The 7,795-nt window shown below is 43.5% G+C and overlaps 1 long non-coding RNA gene across 2 annotated transcripts in view; it reads left to right on the plus strand.

Annotated features, from left to right (window-relative positions):
- LOC127668817 (uncharacterized) overlaps positions 1-6,384 on the plus strand; it is a 71,161-nt gene extending 64,777 nt beyond the window's left edge. For both annotated transcript variants that reach the window (XR_007974216.1, XR_007974217.1), the window contains 2 exons: positions 1,225-1,329; positions 6,005-6,384. This is a non-coding gene — a long non-coding RNA (uncharacterized LOC127668817). The remainder of the gene's footprint in view (positions 1-1,224; positions 1,330-6,004) is intronic.
- Positions 6,385-7,795: the final 1,411 nt, after the last annotated feature.

Consider the following 7,795-nt stretch of genomic DNA (forward strand, 5'->3'; position numbering starts at 1 on the left):
CAGTAAAAATGGGGCATTTTTTAGAGTTTGGGCAGTTAGCATTAAGCTGCTTCTGATGAGCTATTTGCCTGATCCCATCCATTTCTTGTCGCCTAGTCAACAAATTACTGAGAGTAGAGTTAATTTTCGTTTTATCTGTAATACAGACCTCTTCCCCCCCGACCCCCCTAAAACTGTGTTTAGTGATCCAGGGTTCTGGCTGTCTCAGATTTGCAGTAGCTTTTCCGCGGTACCTGTGGGAAGAGGCCAGATGCTGCTCAGATACTGACATCAACAGTGAGGAGTCTGGGGAGCTTGTCTCTGGCTTCACCCGATTTAAATGTAGCACACAAGCATTTGGCTAATTGGCATGAAGGGCAGACATCAGATCCACGGACTCACTGGTCTTTTACAGAGCCAAAATAAATAAATAAATAATAATAATCAAGAGACGCTCTGGGGTTCTCAGAATCAGGTGTGCCAAAAACAAAGCAGCGTTTGCAAGACTGGCCTCTTCCCACCATGTGCTTTCTTTCTGTTTCTGTGGCTCTTCTAAAACATCATTTTTTTTTCAGTGAGCTCACTTTACATAAATCTTGCATGCAGTCAGAACTATTTCAATTCCAAAGAAAGATCTAGAACACTCGGACAGATACCAGTTTGTATAGTACCAAATGAAGCAAATGTTAAAGTTTAGATTCTGGTCTTTTAATATTTATTTTTATTTTTAATTATGTATTTGGGAGGCTTGTGCATATCTTGAGTGCTGTGTCCATGGAAGCTAGAGGTGTGAGACCTTCTGAGCTGGAGTTACACCTGGCTGTGAGCTGCCAGATATGGGTGCTTTTCAGAATTAGACTCATTCCTTAACCAGTGAGACATCTTCCCAGCCCCTGGATGCTATTTTTCTTTGAAAGAAAGAAAGAACTTTATGCAAAGTCAAGACTCTAACTATGCATTGGATGAAATGTATAGTTTTACATACCCTTGGATGGTGCCTGCCCCCAAACCATGTACATTTTGACTTGTTTCTGCTCAATAGAAGGAAGCCACTCTTTTGATTAGTTTACATTCTATAGCAAAGGTTGAGAAGTTTTCTAAGGGTAATTAAAGTCTCTCTGGTCAGTGGAGTTTAAAGTCACCAAACAGAAGGTTATGTTGATAGCGACCAGGCCAATAAGGGAGTCTTATTAAACAAGGTCTGGGGGACCAGTGATGACCAAGACAGATTGCTTTCCTTCACAGCAAGCTGGCCAAACAAGATGTCAGAAGTCTACAACTGTGAGGAGCTGCATCCCACCGACAGCCTGGGGATGGTTGGAAGTGCTTGTTCCCCAATGGAGCATCCAAGTAAGATCACTTTGATTTTAGCCTTCGTGAGCCTGATCAGAGCAGCCAGCTTGCTACCCTGTTACCTACAGAAGCAGAGAGCATGTGCAAGGCACATCTAATTCCCCTCTCTCCTGCCTAAAGGCAGCCATATGACTCGATAGTCAGCCTTGATTAAAAAAAAAGAAAGAAACAAATAAAGGAAACCCAAAATAATAAGACGTGATTTCACATCCATTAAACTGGCAAAACCTAAAACATCCAAAGGCCAGACATCGGAAAGAAATGGATAAAGAAATTTTAGAGAAACGATATATGTTTACGATCCAGAGATTTCTCTTCTGATGTGTTTCTAGACTCTTGCTGCTCATATCCTACATACGCTTCAATGTACACGACCCACAAAGAAGAGTTGATACGTCTTAAATATTTGAAACAAATGGGGCACTTTTACAACTTTATTTTTTGAAAACTGAGCATTTATTTCTCTCACTTTTGGAAGAAAGGAAACCCCAGATAAAAGTTATGGCCGACATCTTTTCTGCTGAGCATACTTTCTGGTCCTTAGAAGAAGCTGGCAGCTGTGTGCTTACATTATGTTACTGAGATCTTTTTAATGCTCTGGGGATTGTGCCAGGCCTCACACAAGGCAAGTGTTCCCCATGGAGCTACACCGCTAGTCCTTTTGGTTTTTATGTTTAAGTTAGTCTTGAACTTGCAACCCTGCCATCTTACCCTTCCATGCTCAACTAAGACTTGTCTTAATTTCTTAGCGTGCATAGGTTATTCTTTTTCCTCTCTGGATCAGAGTCTTAGTCTGTTGCTCAGACTGCCAGACACTTGCTAGTTATCCCAGGCCTATCTCAAATGATTGATCCTCCTGCCTCAGCCTTCAGAGTACTAGCATTATGGGAGTTAACTCAGTAGGATATTCAATTATATTACAACACCAGCCTATGTTTTCCAAAACTTGCATGGAAATGACACATCTGTATCCATCTTGGGGGGTCAGGCTTTCAAGAGTGTGGCACTGACTACTTCTCTGTTGTGATAAAACATCATGGCTAAGGGAACTTACAGAAGGAAGGGGTTTGTTTGGATTTAAGATCCCAAGGCGACTTCTGTCCCTCCAGAGGGCAAAGAGGAACCAGGATGAATTGGTCCCACTGGGCTCTGGACCCGTTGGGAATGCCAGAAGTGTTGCAGTTCTGAGAAGGGAAGAGGTTTGGACAGCTTGTGCAGGGTGGGTAGCTGAGGTCTCCAGTCTCTAGACAGCTACCAAGACAGTGACAGTGGCAGGATTGGCGGTGGCATCGGTGGCAGTGGCGCAGGAAGTAATGGAGGTGGTGGTGGTGGCGGCGGCGGCGGCGGCGGCGGCAGCGGCAGCGGTGGTAGTGGCAGTGGAGATGGTATGAGCCTGGCCAGCCAGATGGGTCCAAGGTCCAGCAACGAATGCTTCAGGAGACAGAACTCTTCTCCATGTGTCACAGCTCAGTAAAAAAAAAACAAAAACAAAACAAAAACAAAAACAAAAAAAAAACCCCAAAAAACCCACTCTCACACAATCTTCCTCCAAGAAATAGCTTGCGCATGTTATTCCATATGGACAGAGATTATATAAATGCTGAGGAGTGGCCTGGGAATAAGGGTAGGTGTTTCCTATTGGCTCAGTTTGAGATGTTAGTGATACTCTATTTGCATGAGGAAATATACAGACATACTTAGTGAGATACACACAGTGAGACACAGACACACAATGAGATACAGACACATACACACATACATTCACAGTGAGACAGAGACACACATAGTTAGATACGGACACACACACACAGGTCACCCCCACATATTGTGTACCTCTTAGTAATTAGACTTTGGAAGATATGCCAACCGAAGCCGGACTACCAGGATACTGTTGAATGAAAGTAGTCTGAAGGAGAATTACATTGGGTACATAAGAAAGAGGTATGTGGGAGTTGTAACTGGTTAGGTTAAAGGAGGTCGGTTCTCATATGCCTTGTTGGGTACCAAAACCAGCCTCTAGATCAGGAATAAGGCCTAGTTCAAGCCAGTTGTTGGTAGTACATGCCTTTAATCCCAACACCTGGGGAGGCAGAGGCAGGTGGTTTCCCTACTTGACTTGACATGGTCCTCTAAGTGAGGTATCATGGTTATGAGTTCCAGAAAAGGTACAGAAATGGGAAGGGTAGGGTTCAACTTCTGCTGATCTCAAGTCTCTCAGATTCCTGGGGTCTGAGCTCATTCAACCTTACCACTTCTTCTGTCTGGTGGTATGGTCCACTTGTCCCACAGTTCCAGTGAGATAAAAGTCCATCACCATCAAGTCGGGGGTTGGGGAGAGGTGTGTGGCACAGGAACAGCTGATAGCTCGCTCACATCTTGAACTGTCAGCAGGAAACAGTAGGCACCAACTCCAAATATTGGAACCAATTCCAGAGACATACCTCTTCCAGCAAGGCCACAACTCCTAACCCTCCCCAACAGTGCCATCAACTGGAAACTAAGAATTCAAATGCCCAAGACTATGGAAAACATCTCATTCAAACCATCACAGGTATATGCCCAGAAGAGAAATTGCTTGGTCACACAGCATTACAACATGTCTTTCCAAAATGGCTATATTGATTTCAGTGCCAATGCCCCCATATGAAACTTCTTAATGCGATAGTACTTAGGGTCGGTAGGCATTTTAATTTTTTGCCACTTAATGGGTTATAAAGGGCATTTTATTCTTTCAAATTACATTCTCCTTTACGCCCTTAAGGCGGAGTATCATTTTCTATTTGATCACTTTCCTGCAGGATGGTTAAGAATTTCCTTATTGACTGTGTCACCTGGTCATGGACTTGCTTATTAAGCTTCTGTGTGTCACCTGCACTACAATGCAGTCACCAGTTGTAAGAATATGTTTATGCTGAACCTTACTTCTCACCCGCAAAGCACAGCTTCCACCATTTAGGTGATAAATGAAGTAATACACATGGAAATCTCTAGCTGGGCGGTGGTGGCGCACGCCTGTAATCCCGGCACTTGGGAGGCAGAGGCAGGCGGATTTCTGAGTTCGAAGTCAGCCTGGTCTACAGAGTGAGTTCCAGGACAGCCAGGGCTACACAGAGAAACCCTGTCTCGAAAAAAAACAAAAAAAGGAAAGAAAGAAAGAAAGAAAGAAAGAAAGAAAGAAAGAAAGAAAGAAAGAAAGAAAGAAAGAAAGAAACTCTCTGCCCCAATAGTAAAGTCTAGGCGGTTGGTAAATGGAAGTTGTTCCCATCTTTCCATTTAAAAGTTTCAGTCTCTAGGGATCAGGAAGTAGATGGAAGAGTGGGCCTTGCGCTTGGCATGGGGTCTTATTGAATCCCAACATTACCATTTTTTAGTCATGTGATCATGAACCAGTCCTTGGAGAAGTCTCAGCTTTCCTTCTCTCCTTTGTACAGTAGAACACATACTTCTATAGAACCACTTAGAGGAGAGGCTCTCAACCTGTGGGCTATGACCCCTTTTGGGGGTGAACCGGCCCTTTCACAGGAGTCTCCAAAGACCATCAGAAAACACAGATATTTAAATAATGATTCATAACAGTAAAGAATTTACAGCTATAGTAGTAAGGAAATAATTTTATGGTGGGGGATCACCATAACATGAGGAATTGTATTAAAGGGTCACAGCGTTAGGAAGGTTGAGGTCCATTGACTTAGAGGCACGAAGTCCCGATGACCCCGAGTCAGTGCCTTGAAAGCAATGGTGGCTCTGGATAGACACCTTGGACTGGAGATCCTCGGAGCACAGTAAAGTCACTAATGATCGCTCCCCAGATCTGGGGAGACAGAGACAGGCAGACAGACTCACTGGGCAGCCAGCCCATCCTAAGCAGCTAATTCCAGATTCTGTGAAAAACTCTTTAGCAAAACAAAACAAAACAAAACAACAACAACAACAAAAAAAACCAACAAAAATCCCAAACATACAAAAAACAAAGCCAGCAGTGGTGGCTTTAATCCCAGCCCTCAGGAGGCAGAGGCAGGTGGATCTCTATGAGTTTGAGGCCAGCCTGGTCTCCAGGACAGCTAGGAACACACAGAGAAACCCTGTCTTAGAAAAAAATAAAAAACCAGATCAAAGCAAACCAAGAAAAATCAACTGAGGATGTCCTTTGACTTCCACACACATGTGCACACACAGGGACCTGCACATGCTTGTACACTACATGCAGACACACACACACATACACACACACACACACACAGCATGAGGTAGACTATTCATATAGTCCCTGCATAAGACGTTGAAGCATGTTTCTGATAGAATGCAAAGAAGAAAGATTATATGCAAGCAATGATTAATGTAGATTGAAATAAATCTTCACAGAGGACATACCACTTACATGTAGCTTAACATGACACATGGGTAGGCATGACAGAAGCAGTCAGAGCAGAGTGGGAAGAAATTTTCCAAAAGAAACAAGAAGTGGGGTTATTTGGGAAACACCAAATGCCAATCTTGAAGTGTGAGAATCTCAGCTCAATAGAAGAGGGTGAGGGGGTGGAGGAGGGAGGGGAGAGCGAGTTGTGGGGTCTGTGTGTGACAGCAGGAGCTGTGGGTAAGCTGGACAGCTCTTGACTGGAGCAAGAAAAGCTGCATCATTGGTGGCCTAAAGGGTGTTTGTTTTTTTCACTAGATGATGTCCCACATTGTCACAAGGACCCTGCTGTCTACCAGAGACTTCCAGCACACCATGAAATAACACGTCGCACCGGGGATGGCTGAGTGGCTTGCTCAGAGGTGGGAGTTGTGGTACAGCCGTGATGGATGTCAAGGGAGGAGCCCAGTGGGAACATTAGCAGAAGCAGGCACTGGGTCTCTGGCACTGTAGCAGGCAGCCTGACGCTGCCCCTGTAACCACTCCTGTAGCCACTCTGGTGATCAGCGACACAGGGGGCTGGCTTGTTTGCTTTTCTTTTAGATGGAAAATATAGGACCTTAAATAAGAAAAGGTGAGCAAATACCCTTTGCTCCTACGTGACCGTTTCATATGCTCTGGATAATAGTTTCAGCATCAGCTATAAAAAAATTAAATGAAAGATGTTTCTCTTGGGGACTATGCATCTCGTATTTTCCTTCTTGAATTTAAGACTTAAAACATGAGTGTTTGTTTATTTATTTATTTATTTATTTATTTATTTATTTATTTATTTATTCGAGACAGGGTTTCTCTGTGTAGCCCTGGCTGTCCTGGAACTCACTCTATAGACCAGGCTGGCCTCGAACTCAGAAATCTGCCTGCCTCTGCCTCCCAGAGTGCTGGGATTACAGGCATGTGCCGCCACCACCACCCGGCTATTTTTTTTTAATTTATTTATTTATTATATGTAAGTACACTGTAGCTGTCTTCAGATAGCCCAGAAGAGGGCATCAGATCTCGTTAAGGATGGTTATGAGCCACCATGTGGTTGCTGAGATTTAAACTCAGGACTTTTGGAAGAGCAGTCAGTGCTCTTAATTACTGAGCCATCTCTCCAGGCCCCATGGATGTTCTTTTAATCATAGGATTCAATTGTACCTAAATACACTGGATCTATACTTAATCACACATATTGAGTTTTACATGTGAGGTGCTTCTCCTGCATGATCTCTGACTTTTAAAGATCTTTTGAGGCTGGTGAGATTGGTAAAGGTGCTTGTTGCTATGTCTGGCAACCAGAGTTCAATACCTGGACCTACATGGTTTAAGGAGAGGACCTATCCCCCAACTCTGTCCTCTGACCCTCCCACCAATACACACGTGTAAGTAACTTTTTTTTTTAATGAAGAAAAATGAAAACAGTGTTCTGGCATTATAAGATTGCTTTCTTGCCAATGGAATATTCTAAAAGTCCTTTCTATTTACAAGAGAACCGAAATAAACATAAGCAGATATGACTACTGACTTATGCATCCAAATTATGAGCTCGCACTTCAAATTGTTCCTATTTCCTAAGAACATGCTAGGCTTCTGCGTGGCATGGTTTCTCTCAGACCAAAACAGGTGAACAACTCACTCTGTTAGCACGATGAGAAAAGAACTGTGCCCTAAGACAATTCCATCTCGAGATCTCCATCACGTCCTACTTACAAGACTCCATCCCTGGACCTCTCTATATGGACGTCCTGAGTCCAAAATGACTGCCCAGTGTTGAATCCTATTGAACCTAGACCGGAGCTGAAGAGGCTTTAGAGAAACTGCCACATTTCCCTGATTTTCAAGCAGGTGTCTAGAAGCTTCTGGAAGGATGTCTGTAAGGGCGGGTGTGTTGGCCGCTGCCGCTGTGCGTTTGTTTTTGAGTGTGTGGCTTAAGCATTTCAACCTTCTTATCCTAATCTAATTCATAGGAAACATGAAGTGCTGTTTGAAACAGTTATCAAAGTAAAGTTTCTTTACGTGAGATTCTAAAACCAAATGAGCAATTAGAACACTCCCCCTTTTAAGGCC

The sequence above is a fragment of the Apodemus sylvaticus genome, chromosome 18 (assembly GCF_947179515.1).
Source record: "Apodemus sylvaticus chromosome 18, mApoSyl1.1, whole genome shotgun sequence".
NCBI classification, from domain to species: Eukaryota; Metazoa; Chordata; class Mammalia; order Rodentia; family Muridae; genus Apodemus; species Apodemus sylvaticus.